Source organism: Trichosurus vulpecula, chromosome 6 (genome assembly GCF_011100635.1).
Source record: "Trichosurus vulpecula isolate mTriVul1 chromosome 6, mTriVul1.pri, whole genome shotgun sequence".
NCBI classification, from domain to species: Eukaryota; Metazoa; Chordata; class Mammalia; order Diprotodontia; family Phalangeridae; genus Trichosurus; species Trichosurus vulpecula.
In genome coordinates, this window is record NC_050578.1 from 114,738,308 (window position 1) to 114,749,468 (window position 11,161).

The following is an 11,161-nucleotide window of genomic DNA, read 5'->3' on the forward strand; positions in this document are numbered from 1 at the left end:
GCACAGGGTGAGTTGAATATGAAGGGATGATATCTAAAAAAAATCAATTTAAGGGATGAGGGAGGAATATATTGAGAGAGGGAGAAAGGGAGAGATAGAATGGGGCAAATTATCTTGCATAAAAGTGGCAACAAAAAGCAGCTCATTGGAAGGGAAGAAGGGGCAGGTGAGGGGGAATGAGTGAATCTTGCTGTCATCAGATTTGACCTGAGGAGGGAATAACATACACACTCAATTGGGTATCTTACACCACAGGAAAGAAGGAGGAAGGGGATAAAAAAGGGGGGACGATAGAAGGGAGGGCAGATAGGGGGAGGAGGTAATCAAAAGCAAATACTTTTGAAAAGGGACAGGGTCAAGGGAGAAAACTGAATAAAGGGGGATAGGAAGGAGCAAAATACAGTTAGTCTTTCACAACATGAGTATTATGGAAGGGTTTTGCATAATGATACACATGTGACCTATGTTGAATTGCTTGCCTTCTTAGGGAGGGTGGGTGGGGAGGGAAGAGGGGAGAGAATTTGGAACTCAAAGTTTTAAAAGCAAGTGTTCAAAAAAGAGTTTTTGCATGCAACTAGGAAATAAGATATACAGGCAATGGGGCACAGAAATCTATCGTGCCCTACAAGAAAGTAAGGGAAAAGGGGTTGGGGGGGGGAGTGGGGTGATAGAAGGGAGGACTGATTGGGGAATGGAATCAGAATATATGCCATCTTGGAGTGGGGGGGAGGGTAAAAATGGGGAGAAAATTTGTAATTCAAACTCTTGTGGAAATCAATGCTGAAAACTAAAAATATTAAATAAATAAATAATGATTTAAAAACTAATAAAAAAAGAGAAAAAGTGCTCCAAGTCACTACTAATTAGGGAAATGCAAACTAAAACAGTTCTGAGGTTCCACCTTATACCCATCTGATTGGCAAAAGTGACAAAAATGGACGGGATGTGGGAATATCATCACTTTGGTTCATTGTTAGTGGACTTGTGAATGAGTGTAACCGTTCTGGAAATCAATTTGCAATTAGACACAGTGTCTGATTGAACAGTGCGTGCCCTTTGACCTGGCTATTTCACTTCTAGCCCTATATCCAAAAGTGATTACAGAACTAGGAAAAGGTCATATATATACAAACATATGGATAGTAGCTCTTTTTTTTTGGTGGCAAAAAACCTGAAAATTAAAGAGGTGTCCGTCAATTAAGGAATTGCTGAATAAGTTGTGATTATGAATGTGAAGAAATACTATTGTGCTGTAGGAAATGAAAAAAAAATAGATAATTTCAAAGAAACATGGAAAAACTTATATGAACTGATACACAGTGAAGGGAGCAGAACCCCCCCAAAATTATGCCATAACATCAATTTAATAAACAACTAATTTTTAGGACTTTTATAAATTGATGAAGAATAAAATAAGCAGATCCAGAAGAATAATTTGTAGTATAAAATTACAATTATAAAAACAATTTTAAAAATTTTATAATTTGATGAAGAATGAAATAATGCAACTAATACATTAACAGGAACATTATAAAGACAAACAACTTTGAAAACTGTAAGAACTGTGGTCAATATACAATGACCATAGACTGTTTGATGATGGACCATCAAGACCATCCAAGATGGATGAATTAGAAATCCAATTGATGAATCATGCTATCTCCAGAAAGAGAGGTAAAAGATTTAGAGTGCAGAATGAAACATATATACACACATACATATATGCAAACACATATACACATAGTCAGTCAACATATATGCATACACACATATATATATACACACATATATGCAGTCAGCCAACCTATACATCCCTATATACACTTATACATATATGCATGTAGTCACCATGTATACATACATGCATATATATATATATATATATATATATATATATAGAGAGAGAGAGAGAGAGAGAGAGAGAGAGAGAGACACATGCATACAGTCAATCAACCAATAAGCATTTGTTAAGTGTAGACTGTGTGCCAGGCACTGGGCTAAGCCGTAGGGATGCAATGAAGGCAAACACAGTTTTTGCTCTTGAGGAGGTCACAGTCTAATGCAGGAGAGACATCATGCAAAGAGCTATGTACAAATAAGATATATGCAGGATGAATTGTTTTACCTAATTGTGAATATTATGAATGAGGAATTTATTTTTCTTTTTTTGTCAATGAAGTGTGATTGGGGAAGGAAACAGATTTCTGTTCATTAAAAAAAAAAACAAATTAAAAATGGGTCAAAGGGGGTGCTACAAGTATGGAATATTGTATGCACTTTCGGATGAGGTTACTATATTTTTAGCTTTGCTTAATTGTTTTACTTGTAAGAGACTTCTCATAGAGTGGGGATAATTTGTAAATTTTTGTAATGTAAAATCTAAAAGAATAAATACTACTTTAAAATCATTAAAATAATTTAGAAATGGTTTGTATTAAACAACTCTTGGGATTCTTTCCATTCATGAGGTTGAGTGAAACTCAGATACCCTGACTCCATATCCAGCACTCTTGCCATTACACTCTATCATTAAGTAACTAGGGGGCATGATGGAGAGAGTGTTGGACCTAGAGTCAGGAAGACCTGAGTTCAAATCCTGCCTCAGACAATTACTAGCTGTGTGACTCTGGGCCCAAGCCTCAGTTTCTTCTTAAATGAGAATGATAATAGCTTTCCTCAAAGGATTGTTGTAAATCACTTTGCAAACTTTCATGTGCTCTAGAAATATTAGCTATCATTTGTTGTTACTGTTATTAGTAGACTGTGACAGACACTGAGAGAATGTCATTTTCTGGGGCATCTTGTTTTTGGATGTAACCTAGTGAAACCTGTTTTAGTCTTTACACCTTAACTAGAGGGGCAAAAAAAATTCAGTGAAGCTCACAACGGAGTTAAGTTGATGAATGGTCCATGAGATAGCTGAGGTCCTTTTCCATTCACGGCCTTGAACAAGAGGTATACAAGCAAATTTGATCAAGGTCTGCTTGGCTTAGAACAATGGGAATTCTGTAGGCAGCTCTGACTAGAAGTTGGGCCAAAAATTATGCCAATTGTTCTGATGATAAAGGCAGTGAAAACTGGCCTTTGACATTATTTTGGCTTTGGACTGCTCTGTAACGAGGCACTTACTGATTGGTTGAATAGCTGGCGTACTCATCACTAATTCATGTGTGTTTATTCTGTCTCCCCAGCAAAATGAGAAGTTCTTTGAGGGATGCAATTGTGTTTCTTCCTTTTTTTTTTCTTTACACAGTCTTCTGCACCCAGCATGACCTCATAAAATGTTGATGACCAAGTGAAAAACTGACAAGAACGTGCTTGCCAAGTCACTGGGAGTCTGTTTGATTCACACAGAACTTGACACCTGATCAACCCACCTGTTTTGCTCCCTCTTTATCAAAGGACCAAGGTTTAGAGAGACTTAATTCAATCAACCCACAGTGTGATAAGGGATAGTCATCCCAGCACGTTGCATGTGTTCATGAGGAGCAGGGAGAGAGCAGAGGTAACTACAGCAAAAGTGCTTTACAATATTATCTCATTTTACCCTGGGTCATTTTACCCCCATTTTACAGATGAGATAGACAGAGGTTAAGTGGCTTGCCCAGGGTCAAATAGCTCATAAGTGTCTGAGGCTTGATTTGAACTCAGGTCTTGTTGTCTCTGGGTCCTGTGCTCTGCCAACTATACCACCTAGCTCCCTTTATGCAGATGACCTTTCACTACTGTACATCCTCTCCCCCAAACCCCTGAATACTAATGTATATATCCCTTTGATGGTTTTGGGTTCAGTGTGCATGTTAGGGGATAATCAGCTCTCCAACTCATGGCTTGAGCTTCCATGCAATGACTGACTATGATGCTGGACTATGAGCAAAAGCATTCAATCAGGATGTGGAATAGTGTAGAGAAACGGGAAGGAATCAGATAGCAAAAATATTTTCTGAATCCATTCATGAATGGGGGCCATCTCCTATCCTTTTAGGGGAGTTAAAATCTAATTCTCTTTTCATTGCTTTGATTCCCTAGCACAGGGGAAACAGAAGGTCAGCAACAGAAGGGCCATGATTCATGGCTCCAGTGGTAAATTGATAGAATGCAATGACATTTACTTTTGGAATTTCTTGTCTGAAGCTTCTCAAAACAGCTTGGAGAATGGCTGAAATCTCTCACCTCAGCTCTGGATTATTATGGTCCAACTGCAAGTCATGCATCTAGGGACCATGTGGCCATATTGTCCCATATAGTCTCTTCCCCCTAACCATGGCTCCATGTCTTACATATATCTGCCTCCAGGCATGGACAGCCCTATTTTTTAAGCTTCTTGCTTTACAATCCACTCTCTACTGATTGGAGTCCTTACCTAGTGATGTTACCACATGCTGGGCACATGCATGGCCCTCTGGCAAATGTAATACAGAGTAGCTCTTCCAATGAGTGACACTCCCTCAGCCCTAATCACTGCAGGAAATGAAGTCCTGGGAATATGCCTTCTACAGTGAACTAGTAGATTATCCTCACAAAAACTACGCGTGGTACTTTTCTAATATCATACAGACATTTTACCTCAATCTTGTCCCTGAAAATGGGAGTGTACACTTAGAGCAATCAGCATTTGGTTTGTTAACAAAGTTAGGTTGGGGCAGGAGCATAATTTATTGGCCAGTTGCTGTTCATAGTCTCTGATTTCTTATAACCCTCCTCTTTCTTTACCATTTTCTCTGAACTTCTCTTCCTCCTTCCTTTGCTTTTCCTTCAGTGAAAAGTGTTGACTACCTGGTGGGACATGAGAACATGCCTTAATCCTGCCTGATGTATTCTAGCCCCCAGTTGACTTTATATCCACTGTGGTAGTCTGTGATGCATAGTTTATGTGTAGATATCTTAGCCTGCCTGCCTTCCTTCCTTCCTTCTTTCCTTCCCTCTTTCCTTCCTTCCTTCGTTCCTTCCCTCTTTCCTTCCTTCCTTCTTCCCTTCCTTCCTTCTTCCCTTCCTCCCTCCCTCTTTCCTTCCCTTTCTCCTTTCTTCCCTCCCTTCTTTCTTTCCTTCCTTCCTTCCTTCCCTCCCATTATTTTTTAAATTTTCATTTTCAAACTTTCTCTCTCCCTCCAGCTCCTCCCCCATGCATTGAGAAGGCAAGCAATATGAAGTCATGCAAAACATATTTCCATATTAGCTATGTTATACAAAAAAAAAGAGAAAGAAGTGAAGATATATATTCTTAGTCTTTTTTTTAAAGACAGAAATTGTGTTGTGAAAATGACCATGTCTTATCCTGGAGTTTCATTTCAAGCCAAAGTGAAATAAGCCAACCATTGATCCTTTCCCTACCTGACATGAACAGGATTTCCTTGACTTTCTTTGACTTGTTACTGGTTTTATTTGATCCTAAAGCCAATGTTGGGCTCTCTCCGCTAATCCTCCAAAATCCTCAAGATGTCAGGTGAGTAGACAGAATTTCAATGGCATAGTGGTGGTGGTAGAGAAAGAAGCTGTTGTTTCCTCTAAGCCCTTCTTTTTACATTACTACTTCAATGGGCCATCGATATTTCCTCTGAGGTGAAGGCAACACATTCATACTTTTCATTTTGTTTCAGTACTATCCATCTTGTTTCTTTTTAAATTTTTTTTTCACTTTGAACTTAAATACAAAAAGACGAGAAAAAATTTTCATGTACACAGCACAACTCAAAAAGAGGATTCAATATGAAATCATGAATCTCCATTTCAGACTGTTCACTTTTTTGGAAAAACTATACAATAAATACTACACATAGTTTTCAAAGCTACCCTGCTTTTCTATGCTTCCTTCAGTGTTTTCTTTTTCTATATGTATAGTTATGTATTATATATAGCAATATAATAATATATTATGAAATATATTTAACGATATAATCTATTATGAAATATATGTAAAACCACACTGTGAATACTTCTGTTTATTAGTTTTCTCTCTAGAGATGGATAGCCTCTTCCTTCATAAATCCTTTGTAATTGATTTCAGTATTTATAATACTCAGAATAATTCAATCGCTCACAGTTGTTCTCCAAGTAATATTGTTCTTACAGTTTACTATGTTCTCTTGGTTTTGCTTCTTTCACTCTTTGTTATTTCATGCAAATCTTTCTGTTTTTCTAAAATCAGCCTCCTCATCATTTCTTACAGCACAGTACCATCATAATCATATACCACAACTTGTTTAGCTATTCCCCAATTGATGGCGATCCCCTCAATTTCCAGTTCTTTGCTACCACAAACAGAGCTGCTATAAATATTTTAGAACATATAAGTTCTATACCTTTTCCCCTGATCACCTTAGGAAACGGACCTAATAGTAGTATTGCTGGGTCAAAGGATATATTTACTTTTATAACTCTTTGGGCATAATTCCACATTGCTCTCCAAAATGGTTGGATCAGTTCACAGTTCCAGTATTATTCATTTTCCCACAACCCCTCCAACAGTTGTAATTTTCTCCATTTTAGCCAATCTGATTGGTGTGAGATGATAGCTCAAATTTGCTTTACTTTACATTTCTCTAATTAATAATGACAAGAGTATTTTTTCATATGACTGCATATAGTCTTAATTTCTTCATCAAAAAGCTGCCTGTTCATATCTTTTGACCATTATTAGTTGGGGAATGACTCATATTCTTATAAATTTGACATCATTTTCTATACATTTGAGATACGAAAACTTTATCTGAGAAACTGTTTATAAAATTTTCCCCCACTTCCCCCAAATTTTCTGCTTTCCTTCTAATCTTGGCTACATTGGTTTTATTTGTATAAAACCCTTTTTAATGTAATGTAATTAAAATTATCTACTTTGCACCTCACAATACGTTCTATTTCTTGTTCACAAATTCTTCCTCTATCCATAAGTCTGATAGGTAAAATGTTCCATGTTCTTCTAATTTTCTTATGATGGCTCCTTTTATATCTAGGACATGTATCCATTTTGACCTTACCTTGGTAAATAGTGTAAGATATTTGTCTATGCCCAATTTCTGCCAGTCTGCTTTATAGTTTTTCCAACAATTTTTACCAATAATGAATTCTCATCCCCAAAGCTTAAATCTTTACATTTGTCAAACACAAGGTTACTATAATAATCTATTACTGTGCATTGTATGTCTACTCTGTTCCACTGATCCACCTTTCTATTTCTTAGCCAGTGCCAGATAGTTTTGATAACTGCTGCCTCATAATACAGTTTAGGATCTGGTACTGCTAAACTTCCTTATTTTACTTTTTTTCATTAGTTCTTTTTATATTCTTGACCTTTTGTTCTTCTAAATGAATTTTGTTAATTTTTAGCTCAATTTTTTGGGGTAATTTAATTGGGGTGACATTGAATAAGTACATTAGGTAGAATTGTCATTTTTTTATATTCACTCTGCCTGCCCATGAACAATTAATGTGTTTCAGTTGATGCAAAAAAAAGCAGGGGTAACAATCATAATCTTAGACAAAGTTAAAGCTAAAATAGATTTAATTAAAAGAGATAAACAGGGAAACTACGTTATGATAAAAGATACCATACATAATAAAGCAAAAGCAATAGCCTGTATACACCAAATGCTATAGCACCAAAATTTTTAAAGGAAAAGTTAAATGCTCCCGCCCTTTATTTTTATTCTGTATGTATCTCTCATTTTAAAATATGTTTCTTGTAAACAACATGTTGTCAGATTCTTGTTTTTAACCCATTCTTCTATCCATTTCTGTTTTAGAGGTTAGTTCATACCATTCACATTCAAAGTTACAATTACTAATTGTGCATTTCTCACCATCCTATTTTTCCTCACTGTTTATCCTTCTCTCCCTCTCTTTTTACCTTACCCCTCCTCAGACATCTAATTTTCTTCTAACCACTATTTCCCTAATCCACACCCATTCTACCAGTCCCTTCTTTATCCTCTCCCTTTACTCTCCTATTTCTTGATCTGCAATACGTTTCTAAGAGTCTCTCCCTTATTCTATCCCCTTGTCTTCCTATTTCTTTGTAAGTTAAGAAGACTTATACTCTTCTAGATGTATGTGTTATTCCCTATTTAACCTAGTTCTGGTGAGAATAAGGTTCTAGCACTACCAGCCCTCTACCCCCCTCCTACCCTCTATGGTAACATTTTTCTATTCATGCCTCACCTGTATGGGATAATTGCTTCATTTTTACCTCTCCCTCCCCAATTTTGTTTTTTAGGATCATCCCAACATACACAACTCAACCCCAAGCGTTCTATCTTTGCATGCTTTTTCAAACTACCCAAGCAAAGATAACATTCTTAGGAGTTACAGATAATGTTTTCCCATATAGGAAGTAAACATTTTGAACTTATTAAATCCCTTATAATTTGGCTTTAATTTTTGCCTGCTTATGTTTCTCCTGAATCTTATAGGTCTAATTTTCCATTCAGTTCAGGTCTTTTTGTCACAAATACCCAAAAGTCTTTAAATTGATCAAATATCCATTTTTTTCCCATGTAGGATTACACTCAGCTTTGCTGAGTAAGTTATTCTTGGTTGCAAACCCAGCTCCTTTACTCTTCAGAATATAATATTCCATGACCTTCAGTCTTTTAATGTAGAAGCTGCTATATCTTGTGTTGTCCAGATTGAGCTCCACAGTGTTTAGTTTTTTTAGTTGCTTGTAGTATTCTCTCCTTGACCTGGAAGCTTCAAAACTTGGCTATAGTGTTCCTGTGAGTTTTCATTTGGGGATCTCTTTCAGGTGTGATTGGTGGATTTTTTTCAATTTCTATTTTATTCTCTTGTTCTCAAACTTCAGGGAAATTTTCCTTAATAATTGCTTGAAGTATAGTGTCTAGAGTTTATACTCTTTTGTTGATCATAACTTTCAGGTAGTCCAAAAATTATTGTATTGTGTTTTCTTGATCTGTTCTCTGGTCAATTGTTTTTCTAATGAGATGTTTCACATTCACTTCTATTTTTCATTCATTTTGTTTTATTATTTCTTGGTATCTTATAATGTCATTAGCTCCCCTTTGCCCAATTCTAATTTTTAAGGAGTTATTTTATTCCATAAATTTTTGGATCTCTTTTTCCAGTTGGTTGATTTTCTTTTCATAATTTTCTTGATATTCTTGTATTACTCTTATTTTTTTCCTATTTTTCCTCAATCTCTCTTATTTGATTTTTAAAGTCCCTTTAAAACTCTTCCAAAAACTCTTTTTTGGCTTGTGACTGTTTGACATTTTTCTTTGAAGTAGAAGTAGCTGTTTTAATTTCATTATCTGCTGAGTTTGAACTAGATCTTCTCTATCATCATAGTAGCTATTTATGTAGGATATCTTTCTCTTTTGCTTACTCATTTTCTTAGTGGCTTATTTTTTGACTGTTAATTTTGGGTTAGCGTTGAGCTGTAGTCCCAAGGTATGGGGGATAATGTCTCAGGCTTCAGGTTTTTTGTGCTGTTGTTTTCTGAGTTCTATCTGGGGGCCCAACCTTGGTTACTCTTCTTTGCCATGATCAAGACCCTCAGCAACTGCTGTCACCATAAACATTCTTATTCCCTGCCATCCCTCCCTGCAGCTGAAAGTTTCAGTTCACCCCTCTTCCCTAGAACAAAACCAGGGACTTTACTCTCCTGTGAATGTCCATAGCCAGCAAAGTCCTGGTCTCTGGGACTGTACACCAGCTTGTGCTCTCCCCTCCTTGCCCATAGACACAGCCTGGGACCATGTCAGGTCAGCGTACCTGAGTCTGGTGTCTAGAGCCAAATGAGGGCCCTGCAATTTTCCCCCCTCAGCTGTCTGACCTCTACATTGTGTGTGAGGCAAAAGTTCCTGAAGTTTAGGCTTATTTCTACACGGCTGCCCCCAAGGTCTGTTGCTTGTTGATTCAGTGGTATCTGCCCCAAGGAATGTGCACTTCAATAAAGGTAAACCACTACCCCAGAGGTCAGGTTTTTCCAAATATCATCCCAAATTGTCTTAGATGGACAACTGCTTTACACAGACTTTTAATTACTTTTTCCTCTCAAAGTTCACTTTGAGGCATTGTTTTATATTGTTTGTGGGGGAATTTAGGAGAGTCGGGTAATTTCTTGCCTTATTTTACATCCCCCCTTTCTCTTTTCATAAATCCAGTGGAGATGATCTTCCCTAAACACTCGAGGCTGTCCTTTAAAGTTTCTTTTCATATTTCATGTATATCTAGGCTGTCTCTTGCTTTTACTACGAAGTGAGCCTACCTCTTTTTCCCATCCTTAGTGATGTAGTAATGACTCTACTTCCTCAACACAAGTCGACGGGGGTAATAATATTCTGCAACATGGGCCCAATATATGTCTTTCTATTACCTTCTGAGTCACCTAAAATTGCAATTCTTCTAAAATCACTTACAAATCTCATCTTAGAAGTATCTGGTCCTTTCTCTAATGTAGGGTCTTTTAACCAGAGTCCATGAACAGATTTCAAGGAGGTCCATGAAGTTGAATGAGAAAAAAACCCACCATATTTTCACTGACTTTTAACTGAAATTTAGGATTTTCTTCATTAACATTATTCTGATAAGGGGTCCATAGGTTTCAGCAGGTTGCCAAAGGGGTCTGTGACTCAAAAAAAAAAAAAAGGCTAAGGACTTCTGCTCTAACGCATGGAAAATAAAAATTAGTGCCTAGTATGTCATGTAAATACCTGATTGCCCTCTGATCCCAACTAGCACCCTGCTTAATTCTTCCTTCCTACCTGCAATCCCACTCCACCCACTTCCTGCAAATGTTCTCATACCCATCTTTCCTAAATCCTTTTCTCCCTTAGGGCCTGTTGCCTCTATCTGCAGGTTTGCTGACTGGGAAAGCCAAGTACTTGGGAAAGACAAGTCTAAGAAATGCACGCACATATGTTTATTGAAAGGACTTATTCATAGGCACCCTTAAAAAACAACTCCTGTCCACTCTCCGCTCCTCCATATCACCTTGATTGCTATTAATATGTTGGTTAAGTCCTGCTCTTGACAGTATTGTTGTCTGTATCTGACTTTGTCTCTGTCTCTCTGTCTCTGTCTCTCTTTTCTGTCTTTCTATCTCTGTCTCTCTTATTGTTTCATGCTTATATAAGCAACTCAACTATATACTCCTTGTATCAGACCACTGGACTATTTTGAACCCAGTACCAAGACAGGCCACAAGGGA